Source organism: Myotis myotis, unplaced genomic scaffold (genome assembly GCF_014108235.1).
Source record: "Myotis myotis isolate mMyoMyo1 unplaced genomic scaffold, mMyoMyo1.p scaffold_m19_p_1, whole genome shotgun sequence".
NCBI lineage: Eukaryota > Metazoa > Chordata > Mammalia > Chiroptera > Vespertilionidae > Myotis > Myotis myotis.
The window spans coordinates 202994330-203006585 of NW_023416313.1; the positions used below are offsets into that span (position 1 = coordinate 202994330).

Below are 12256 nucleotides of genomic sequence, written 5' to 3' on the forward strand. Positions count from 1 at the left end.
CTGTCCTTTTTCCAAGTGAAATCTAACGTGTAGGGGCGATCCAGATGCTGGATCCACTGGAATCATTCAGATTCCAGAGGAGAAGTCCAATCTACAATAATAAAAGCATAATATGTTAATTAGACCAGAAGGATGAAGCCGGGGCTTCGAGGGAAGCCAGGGTCCGGGTGCCAGAGGGAAGCTGGTGCTGGCAGCGGGTGGGGGGGGGGGGGGTAGGAAGGAAGGCCTATTCTTGCATGAATTTCGTGCATCGGGCCTCTATTTGCTAACGAAATGCTCAGCTCTCCAGAGCAGGTAAGAACCCTGACGTTTAGCTGGAAGCTAAAGGATTCAGAAACATGTCCAAAAAGACTAAGATCAAGATGTGGAAATTTTCAGTGGCCAAGGGAAATGCCCCCTCTCCTCCTGCCATGTCCAACATTGCCCCACCGTCCCAATCTGAGGATGAGAATGGGGTCAAGCTTCTACAGTGGACACATGGCCATCTGGCACATGCACCTGTTTTTAGGTTTCAGGCACCTGGCATTGAGTCCTGGTGGGAAGCAGAGTTCCACCTGCCACTGGGGAAGCTGTAACCTCCAGTCTTCAGGACCTCCCACAGTGAGAACATGGACATGTGGGCTAAACTGACAACCAGATGCTCAGCCTGGGTTTTGCCTCTGGAGTTGCACAAAAAAAGCAAGGCAAGCTCAGAACTCACTCTGAAGGGGGTGGCAGCATCCAGGTCAGTTGGCAGCAGTGATGCCAGGCCAGTGGCATTATCACCTTGGCTATAGTTCCAGCCACCCAACTTCCCACAGGTCCTCATCGAATTCTGAGCCTTGTTCTCCAGTCTTCCAGGACATTTCATGAGCCACCAGATAGCCTTCCAATACATTCTTTTCTCCTTATTTTGGCAAGAGTCAGTTTCTGCCGTGTGCAGACCTAAGACCTAGACTTCCCCAGCATATCCTTCAACCTCCACACTGGCTCCTCAGGCACCCGAGACAACACATCTGCTCAAGTCTATCTTTTCCTTTGTGAAAAAAGTCTAATCTAAATACCCACTCATCTGAGAGGATCACAGCCACAAAATAATCACACATATGAACAAATACCATACATGCTGCAAATACCAGCCTACCCTATTGCTGGTTCTGACCAAATGCCCTCGTTTGGGGCACTGATATCAGAAATGAAAGGTATTACTGCTCCCTTGGCCCCGTGGTCGGCAAACTGCGGCTCTCGAGCCACATGTGGCTCTTTGGCCCCTTGAGTGTGGCTCTTCCCTAAGCCTTAGGAGTACCCTAATTAAGTTAATAATAATGTACCTACCTATATAGTTTAAGTTTAAAAAATTTGGCTCTCAAAAGAAATTTCGATCATTGTACTGTTGATATTTGGCTCTGTTGACTAATGAGTTTGCCGACCACTGCCTTAGGTGGTTTTAATGCATTTCCCCACTGCCTTGGCCTCATCCCTGTTTCTCCAGAAGCTCAGGGAAATTGGGTTGGAGTCAGGAAACCTGGGTTCTAGAACTTGCACATGTCAGCTCAACCCTCGGGCAGGTAACGTCTGCACCGCCTGTTTCACAGGGAGGTTAAATCAAATGAGACACCCTCAGGGCAAAGCCCCAATAACTTCCTAATTCCTAAATCAATCCTTGTTTTCAGTCCTCCTTCTTGACCTTCCTCAAAGATCAACAGTTGATCAATTTCAATTCAATTTAATAAGTACTTATGGAGAACTTCCTGTACTAGGTGCACAAAATCATGGTTTCTGTTATCATAAATTGCAAAACTCCCTCCTCCAACACACACACACACACACACACACACACACACACACACACACACACCAGTCCTCTGTGGCTTCCCCACTAAGAGGTAAGGTCCAAACCTCTTGGCTGACACAAATGGCTAGCCACGACGGGCCCCGGCCTGCCCCTCTCAGCACCCCTGCCCACCACTGCTCCATCACACCTCTGCTTGCACCTCCCAAAGCAGACCGTGTTGTGTCACGCCCGGGCCTTACCTGAGATGCTCCCAGGCCTAGAAAGCCCTGACTCCCTTTGCCACCTGGTGGACGCCTACTCATTTCTCAGGATTCAGCTCAAACATCAGCTCCTCCAGAAAGCCTCTCATTCATTCATTCCACAGCATTCACTAAGCACAGGTACCATGCAGGGCACTGGGGCCACCCTACGCCTTCCCTAATATTCTTCAGTCCGCTAGCCTGGCAGAGATGACCAGTCTCTCCCCTGGTGGTCAATGCGCATCATAGTGACCAGTCGTTCTGCTGTTCAGTTGATTTGCATATTACCCTTTTATTATATAGGATTCTTATTTTTCAGCTCACATGCTGATTTTAGAAACTGATCCCCAGAATATGCAACTCTACCAAATTCCATTCTCCTAGGTGACAGATCCACCCCAGTGTCTGTTTCTACCTCTGGGTACAACCTATCTCAGAAGCTGAACTGTCAGTCTCCTGGGGAGAAGGAGCAGGAGCAGGTGGGACCCCACTTTGCACCCCTCATTGTGCCACATATAGTGCTGAGAGCACTGCAGCTGCTCCATAAATGCCCAGTGAGGAATGGCCGATGGCCCTACGTTAATTGGCCATTCATGGGGTGCCAAGCGTGTGTTCCTGGGCCTTCTCCTAAGTCCCTCATGAGACCACTGGGAGGGTTCCTCCACCTCCTCAGGGTTGCACAACCTATGTTCCAAGCATAGACAACACCAAGTAATTTTACTGGCCAACTGAGGCTGATTAGGAGGTTTTAGGAACTCAATAGGTTGATAACAACTAGGATCAACTAAGATTGCAATGAGATAATATAATGGTAAGAAGTCTACTAAAAAAGCACCCCACTTTCTCCTTAAAGCCCTCCCCTGCACCCATTTTTCTTTTTAAGTTTCTTTTTTAATCTTTGTGTACTGCCTTAAGGAAACGAAAGAGATAGAATCCTTGGTTTACAAACAGACCTGCTGGAACTGCTGATTACACAAACTGTGGCTCGGCAAACCGCGGCTCGCGAGCCACATGCGGCTCTTTGGCCCCTTGACTGTGGCTCTTCCACAAAATACCGGCTCTTCCACAAAATACCGACTTCTGCGCATGGGCCATGAAGTTTTAATCACACTGTACGTGCTCACCCGCACGTGGTATTTTGTGGAAGAGCCACAGTCAAGGGGCCAAAGAGCCGCACGTGGCTCCGAGCCGCGGTTTGCCGACCACAGGGCTAGGTGATCAATGCAGGATGGCAACAGGGAATGGAATGTGGAGTTCGTGCTCTGACTCTTCCATTCACAGCTCTGTGACCTTAGAGAAGTCACTTATCCTCTCTGAGCCTTCGTTCAAAATGAGAGAGTTACCAGTGGAGCCCTTCCCAGTTTTAAATACTTCACGATTCTCTGAGATACTGTTACTGCAATTACCATAACACAGGGGCTAGATGAAAGCAGTCCCAAAGGTCCTACTCAGTTCTAAAAACTGATTATCTACTGAAACAGCAGATCCTAGAAAATATTGTTTATTAAATGCAGTTTATGCATAACTTTTCTATGTAAATCCCAGTTTCACCTATATATGTTCATCAAGAATTTCCCATTAAAACTGAATTCAGCATACTGACTGCAGCATTGGGTGTAGAAGCAAAAGACTGGGAAAAAACCAAATGTTCTTCAGTAGGAGACTAGTTAAATAAATCCTGGCGTTTTCATCCAGTGAGAATAATTTAGCCATTGGAAAACAGGAGGCAGCTCTATATGCATTGACATAAAACAATTTCCAAGATACATTAAGTGAAAAACACAGACATCAGAATCCTCTGTATAATATGCTAGAGTTTATTTATTCATATTTTCTTCTATCTGCAGAGGCTACATCTGGAAGCATAACTAAAAAATGACAAATTATAGTTGCTTAAGACAAGGACACTGAAGGCTTGAAAACATGGGGACCATAAGAAGATGGGAAATTTATTCTTTCAAATTTTTATGTTATTAACTTTATCAATATTTTCTTATGGCTTTTGCTTTGTGTCTTTTCTTGCTTCCCTCAAAGTTAAAACAGATATTTATTTTTCTAATTCTATTGTATTTATATATGTTTGTATATTGTACAATAATAATCTCTTGTCTATGTTGAAATTCTTTTTTAGACTTACTTTACACTGTATAATTTATCTTTTTAAATTTTTGAATTCTAGGTATTAACTTTTTGAATAGAAAACTGAGGAGAAAAGAATCTATCAGATTTTTTTAAATTTAATATTTTTATTGATTTTTAGAGAATAGAAGGGAAAGGGAGAGAGAAAGGGAAACATCAACCGGCTGCCTCCTGCATGACCCCCATGGGGACTGAGCCCGAAACCCGGGCATGTGCCCCAACTGGGAATTGAACCAGCAACCATTTGGTACTTGGGACAACTCCCAACCAACTGAGCCACACTAGCCAGAGCCAGATTTTATTTTTAAGTAAAACAAAATTTTTTTAAAATCTGGCTTAGAGGGTGCCTTTTATGGCATGTGAGTTATATCTCAATTAAAAAAGAATGAATTTCGTTTATATGGCAAGGTTAAGATTAACAGCATGAGAACTGGGTGGAGACAACAGAATCTTCTTAGTCAAGCCCAATGTTAGGGTTTAGCCAGGATCTCCCCAAGACTCAGTTTTACAGTTTGGCCTAGTTTTTTGTTTGTTTGTTTGTTTTGGTTTTTTGTTTTTTTTTAAAATGTTGTATTTATTGATTGATTTTAGAGGAAGGGAGAGAAAAACATTGGTTTGTTGTTTCATTTATTTATGCATTCATTGGTTGATCCTTGTATGTGCCCTGACCGGGGATTGAACCTTCAATCTTGGTGTATCAGGAAAGTGCTCTAACCCCGTGGTCAGCAAACTGCTGCTCGCGAGCCACATGCGGCTCTTTGGCCCCTTGAGTGTGGCTCTTCCACAAAATACCACGTGCGGGCACGCACATATAGTGCGATTGAAACTTCGTGGCCCATGCGCAGAAGTCGGTATTTTGTGGAAGAGCCACACTCAAGGGGCCAAAGAGCCGCATGTAGCTCGCGAGCCGCAGTTTGCCGACCCCTGCTCTAACCAACTGAGCTACCTGGCCAGGGCGAGTTTGGCCTAGTTTTATAAGTTCAATACCTGTTCAGGCAAAAGAAACCTGCAACCAACCAAGAGGTATCTCTTTGCCTTGCTCACAAGTCTTACCTGAGAGTTGTCCCTGACTCCTTCTATCAGTCTGGTTCCCTTGGGAGGCCAGGTCAACCCAGGCAACAAATGCTCTTCCCTGAGAGCCGGTGGTCAGGCATAGGACAGCATGGGGCATAGGACAGGCCAAAATCAGGACAAAGAGGAGCCGTTCGGAAGCTGGACAGACACTGTCTGGCACCCAGAAGTTAGGGGTGCTGGAAATGGAGCAGAATATGAGGTGCAAAGCCAGGAGGCGCCAAAGAGAGACTAACAGACAGAAGGAGGCAGCGCTGGGAAAGGGTTAGAATGAAGTCTGGGAACCATGGTCCTTGGTGCGTGGCTTGGCTGTGTGTGCCTTTGCACAAGCAGACAATAATGCCATTTGTATCACTATTGTCATCATTTATGGGGACCTGCTATGAGTGGAGGAGCACCAGGCCCTGGGACACAAAGACATATAAGCAGGGCCTTTCAGTATACCCGAAAAGTGATCATACTGATCCACCCAAAGGCACATTACAAAGCTGAATATGGGGTATGACTGGAGCCATGGCCCACCAGAGAAGCTGAAAATCCTTGGATTTTCTTCAGATTGGGGCCCCAATGGATGTTACTGGAATCCCGGGGCGAGGCCCACAGAGTGTGACGGGGGAATTCTTGAGAAGGTGAACATGAACAGGAGGGTGGACTAAGAGGAGAGCAAGGCTGAGTCAAGTGGAAGAGATGAAAGAAGAGACATTCCAGGATTCCAGGGAGGCCTGGGAGGCAGGAATGCTGCCACCAGCAGTTTGGACAAACACACAGAGTGGGTCACTGGGTCAGAGCAGAGGTTCAGGCAGGAGAACAGCGAAGGCCAGACCCCTGTGTAGAAGGCCCTGACGGCCAGCCTAGAAGTTTGAACCTTACCATGCAGACAGTGGGGAGCCATTGAAGGTTGCTGAGCAGGAGGGTGACTCTTGCAAACAGGCATTTTAAGGGAGATTACAGAGGGGCCCTTTATCCCAGGCTTATTCAAAGCCCTGTGTGTATTTCAAGTGGCACTTGAGACAGAAAGTCGTAAAGCATTGCCCTGTGTCATGTAGACGAGGGGGAAAAAAAAGGTTTAAGGGTCTCACAAAGAGATGCTTCAGTGAGAACCAAAAATGGAGGGCGGCCGCTTTAAAGAAGGAAACAAATTCACAGGACAGAACCGCCAGGCGTCGGGAAAACAGCAGCACTTTCTTCAGAATCTAGAATGCCCCCTTTTGGCTGGGGGTGTTCTGCCTCCTATTTTGGAGGTAAATCGTGATGTCAAAACACTGCATTGTGGTGTAAGGAGTGAAACAGCTGGGAAGAGGCAGATGAACAGAAATATACATAAATAAAAGGCCTCCATTCTAAGACCACCCTCTTGCAGGGGACTTCTCCATCTGCCTCACTCAGGGGCATCTTGGGGTTTTTGCCAGAGTTGCTGAGCCCCCTAATTACCTCCAACAGTTTTTTTCCTCTTAAAACAATGAAATTATTTTTTAAACATGTCAAGTTTTGATTCGGAGCTTTTCCAATGTCGTTCCCAATTGTGCACAGCGAGGCAGCAGACAGGGCTGCTCAGGGGCCACGAACTGGCCAGCAACTTCAGGCCATAAATCAGCATTTAGGTAAGGTGGGAGAGGAAGTCAGGATTATGTTTCCGGTCTTAAACCTCTGCAGGGCAAGCTCTGTGAATGCAGAAGCAAAGCTGAACAAGCGAGGGGCAGGGCCTGAGTTATGCACAAAACCCGGCCAGGGTGAGCTGAAGGTAGGGGCAGGCAACTCCTTCACGTGGCTCCATAACTCCAGGGAGTCTGTTTCCTTCTTTCTCTGGCCTTTGCAAGGGGTCCCCCTTCTGCCCCAACTCCTGGGGGGCCTCTGGGCAATTGTAGTCTCTGTAGATCCCACATGAACACAAAGGTTTGCAAACTCAAAGCTGTCTTTCTTTGGGGGTCAGAAGGGCCTGCTCCCACCCCCTGTTCCTCAAAACTAGTGCTGGGCCCCAGTAATCCCCTAGCTAAAGCAGCCCTGGTCAGGAGAGACAGCTAATCAGGACCTTGACAAGTCAAGTTCAATAAAAAACCAAATGTACCCAGAACAGGGGGTTGTGCAACTCATGGGAACTCCTCCTGTGCTGGTGTTATCACTTTTAACCTCATTTCCTTGTGGAACTGTGTCTGTACATCCCAGAATACCCAGAAATGTTCTAATTTCACATGTTTTTCCTCAAGTCTCTGGAAGCACAGAGGTGCCTGCCCGGGATTGTGCCTAATGTTTTGGTTTGACAAAAGGTCACTGTCAGCTCATGACACACAGCTGGCACGAGGCTGCAAAAAAAGCATTTTCCTTCCAGGTGAAACCCAGTTACGTGGCTGGGGAGAAAGCCAGGCGTGGAGGAGCTCCAGGGTGCCAGGGCCATCGGTGCCTGCCACTCTAAGCAGAGAGGCTGCTCTAGCACTACGGTGGGTGATGCCACTGAGCCACACAGTACCCTCAGCAGGGCTGGGTGCTGTCCCCCTCCCCCTCGAGAGTCTCCCACCTAGGGCAGGAAGAGCGTGGGCTGAGATTTGGAATGTGAATGGCTCTGCATGCAACCTGTACATGCTTTTAAAAACAAATGTTTTTATTGATTTCAGAGAGATGAAGGGAGAGAAGGATAGAAGATAGAAACATCAATCAGCTGCCTTATGCATGCAGGGGATTGAGCCCACCATCCCAGCATGTGCCCTGACTGGGAATCAAACCAGCGACCTCCTGGTTCATGGGTCCACGCTCAACCACTGAGCCACACCGGCTGGGCAATGTACGTGCTTTATGACTGTTTTAAATCCCTCTGTTACAGTTAGCCACCTCTGAGGCTCAAGGAGGACCTGCTGCCTTCTGTCCGCACTTGCAGGCTTGTCTCCCGTCCTGCAGCAGGCAGCTCAGTGGGTGGGGGTGCAAAGACCCACTACCCTGGCCTGTGCAGCATGCCTTGCTCAGGCCGTGGGTCTGGGGGTCCTCTGGAGAAAAATACATGAGTCACTCCTCTGACTCCCCCACCCCCACCCCAGACACTGTCACAGGCACGTAGTCTCAAAGTCCCAGCACTTTTCCCTTTGCCTGGGACACAATAAAGGAATTAGGATCCACCAACTAAGTTTCTGCAGCTGACACTTCAAGGCTCAAAGTCTAGCTCACCAGCCAGCTCAGTCACACATGTCTGACGTGTCCTTTTAGTAAGGAGGCCGCAATCAAGCCACCATGCAATTCTGCTAATTCACACTGCTTTCCCGTTTAGGGAGGTTGATAGCCATCTCCCGGCTCCTTTTCCTGCTGACGTCATCCCGCATTTTCTACAGACACAAATAAGGGAACGGCTCCTGGGATAGTTTTCAGGCTGCCCAAGGTGGTGGGAGTGGAGGGATCCTGCCCTCCTGGGTCCACTTCACTTATGGAGTGTTTGGCAAATTGTCCAAGGTTAAGGGAGAGGCAAGGAAATAAAACACCTTAGCTAAGGTTAAAAACCAAAAAGAACTCGGTGACTGGAACTCAGGCCCAGATCTGTCCTGGGCATTTGCAATGCAAATCTGCGTTTTGTTCCCTGCCACTGACGGCTTGCACAATAGCCTGTGTATAAACATACACGCCAACAATGCCTGACTGTGCAATCGCGCTGTAATTACAGGCCGGCAGGAAGCTTGCTGCTAGGAACTGCACCATGCAACCTCTAGCCATCCCGAGTGTGGAGTCTCCACCGCACGGACGTACATTCCTGCACACACCAACGCGTCCCGCCGCTGCTGTTACAGTGGCCCGAGAGCCACCCACCCGGCTCGCCAGTCCCCAGCCCCGGAGTACTTTGCAGGGATGTCATAAACTTCTCAACTGTTCTTAAAAACAAAGCAAAACCCTGAGCCACGAGGCTACCGAGAGCGGCGGGAACCACCATCGAAGTTCCCCAGCACATTCCTGCAGTCCCAGCAGTTTCAGAAACCAGAAACGAGCGACAGGCCACCGAGTCCATTGGAAGCGGGTTTTGGAGTTTTGTATAGAAACCACTCCTATGTACGTGGGTGTGCTGACAGTTTTTACGGCTAAGTTGCAAAGTGTGAGGCCTTAGTGATTACTGTCAGGTTCAGGGCGCGGAGTGGGAGGGGGAAGGGTGGGATTTGTTTGAAGGGGGCTGGGGGGCAGTTCTGGCTTTGCTTTTGGGAAATGGGGAAGGTTGTTTTCCCAAGCTTTTAAGCTGCTCTGCTCTTCCTCACAGGAGGGCAGAGCAGAGAAAAGTGGGGAGAAAGTTCCTTTAACTTCCTACCTGCGACCTCACTGAGGGCCCAGAAGAGGAACAGCACGCTTCCCCGGGAAGCACTGCGGAGGGGGAGAAGCAGGGAGGGGGCTGGGGGGTGCTGCGCCGCCCCGCCTGTTGGGCTGGGGGGCGCGGGGCGGAGGACTGGCCCCAGATGCAAGCCGCCCTAAGTTCCTTCCCTGCACCCCCTCCTATCCGATCAGCACAGTCCGGAGCGGCCCGCCTACGGCCAGGGCTGCTTGAAGTCCGGCGGCAAACCAGCGACCACAGGGCGCAGCCCGGGCCCCCACCCCGGCCGCCGAGCTCCCTCCCTGCAGCGCCCGCCGCACCCCGGCGCCCTGAGCGGCGGGCCCACCACTTCCCCGCCCGCGCGGCCAAGCCCCCGCCCGGACGCTTTCCGAGCTCCCCGGCGGCGCCTCGGCGGTGGGGGGGCGCCGAGTCCGCGGCTCACCTGCGCGCCGGTTCCCGGGGCGGCTCGGAGGGGCGCTGGGCGCGGACCGTGCGGCCCGCAGATCAAACTTTGTTGCTCTCGGGACGGCGCAGTCGTCACTTCCTCGCCGAGCGGGCGGCGCGGCCCAGGCTTTGACCCAGCAGCTCGCGCGGCGGCGCGCCGGGCCCTGCAGCCGCCCGCCCGCCCGCCCGCTCAGGGCCTCGGGTGCCGTCTCCCTGGCTGCGCGCCCTCGGCTCCGGGGAGCAGCCGGCGGCCGTCCGCCAAGGCTGGACCCCTCTGGGGAAGGCTGGCTCCGGCCGGGTCGTGTCTGCGCTGAAGAAGTGCAGTCGAGCCTGTTCTCGGGTCTGGAAGGTGGTGTTGGGGTGCAGGGGCCCCAGAGAGCTGAGGTTCCAGGAGAAACACACCCAACCCACAAACAAAGCAGTGGGGGAGGAAGGAGAGAAAGTTTTTCTGTTTGGTGTTGCCTAGCTAGAAGGTCAGGTAAGAAAGCAGAGTGCTCTGTTTTGCCACATAATTGCCTAAGCAGGACCTTAAAAAACACGGGTCTCCTCCCCACATTTCCTCAAAAGGTCTGCACGCTTATCCGTCGTCACTCCCACGGTGCTAAGTGTGCAGGATGGTTACCATTTACGACACTTCAGGGGGCTATTCAGCGACTGCAAATGTTGAGGCTGCAAAATGGTTTCCTCCCCTGCGGATTTCCACCTCTTCCTTTACACTCAACACCGAGGATCTCTTTGGGGCCTGATGCATTCCGTGTTTCATCGCCAGCCGAAGGCTTAGAGGAGAGGAGGGAGTCCGGAGAAGAGGCGCTTCAGGCAAGAGTCATTCTGAAAGTTATCATCGCCCAGAATAAATTTGCTCACCCCTGAGAACTACAACAAAAAGCCATCTTTTTATTTCTGATAAACAGCAACAAAGTAGTTAAGCAGCAGTCTTGGGGGATGAATTCCTGATCCAGTAAAGCTGGAGAGAAAAAACGGGGTTAGCCTTTGCTGTGGCTTTAAAACAACAACAGCAAAAACACCAGACATTTGAAACTGCAGTGGAGGGCTTTCATAACAGAAACATTAGCTTCATTGTAGCTTGTTGTGGAAAACAGGGACCTTTTTAAAGGTGGCTCAAAAGCATCATTTAGGGAAAATCCACCATTTTCCTTCCTCCCCCCTCTCCCCCCAAGTACTGCTTCTGCTAGCACATTGGCTAGATCACAGAACCTCAGGTTGCAAGGCTTCGTCTTTTCTACTGAAGTACAGGAAACCATAGAGTTGAGTGAAGTCTTTGCCCAGAAAGGTGGATGTGAAACTGATGGAAAGTGGCATCTGGGAAATGATCTGTAAGCCTGCCTTCACACCCAATGGGAAACCACAAAGGCAGACTCACTCAAAGGCTGGGGAGCATGAGAACCAGAGCTCTCCTAGCAACAGGAGAATCCATTTCCGGGCCTTTTCCAGCTTGCAGAAGCCACCCACATTTCTTGGCTCGTGACCCCTTTTCTCCAACTTCAAAGCCTGACGTCTCTCTGGATCATTCTTCCATAGCCACGTCTTCCCCTGACTGATTCCTCTTCTGCCTCCCTTTTCCACTGTTAAGGATCTTTGTGATTACATGGGTCCACCCTGAAAATCCAGGATAATCTATTTTCAGATCAGCTCATTAGCAACCTTAAGTCTATCTTACCCTTAATTCCCCTTTATCGTGTAACCTAATATAGTCACAGGTTCTGGGGATTAGGACGGGGACATTTTGTGGAGGACTGTTCTTCTGTCTGCCGTAGCCCCTTCCTGAATTACATTTGGGCAATCGGACGTAAGTCAATGCAGAGACGTGCTCAATGACTGTCTTCCTAGCTGGCCTGTGTGGAGGGGTCACTGAGACTCCAGGAAGAAATCCAGTCCTACCAACACCTTCATTTTAGCCTGTAAAATAAAAAGCTGTTTATTTTTCAGCTACCGATTTTGTGGTAATTTGTTACAGTAGCCATAGAAAATGAATGCAGTGGCATTTTCCAAACATCGTGTTATTAGATACATGTATTACACGGAGTAGGAGAAGGCCCAGTTTCCAGATTACAGCTGAGCAGGAAGTCTGGCTGGGTGGGCCTGGTAAAGTCCCAGGATGCCAGCTCACAGGGAGGTTCCCACAGTGACAGGCTGCTAGAAACTCTAAGACAGTGCCTTGAACGTTCAGTCTGTATACAGCCACCTGGTTCAGGAATGAACTCCATCCAATTCACAAACCATTTCTTGGAGCTTGTTCTCAGATTTGCTTACTGTAGTACTTGCCTGCCACCATGTAGAGGCCAAATGTAGAAAAGGTTA

General features: G+C 49.7%; 1 protein-coding gene and 1 long non-coding RNA gene across 3 annotated transcripts in view; one reads left to right on the forward strand and one right to left on the reverse strand.

Moving 5' to 3' along the window:
* Positions 1 to 10088, reverse strand: part of MIDEAS (mitotic deacetylase associated SANT domain protein) — a 66811-nt gene extending 56723 nt beyond the window's left edge. Inside the window, exon 1 of one of the 2 annotated variants that reach the window (XM_036312528.1) lies at positions 9936 to 10088. The gene's annotated coding sequence lies outside the window, so the exon portion shown is untranslated. The remainder of the gene's footprint in view (positions 1 to 9935) is intronic. The other variant, XM_036312515.1, reaches the window with a different exon arrangement.
* On the forward strand, positions 8470 to 11883 carry LOC118657869. The gene is made up of 2 exons (XR_004968137.1): positions 8470 to 9243; positions 10505 to 11883. It is a non-coding gene; the product is annotated as an uncharacterized LOC118657869 (long non-coding RNA).
* Positions 11884 to 12256: the final 373 nt, after the last annotated feature.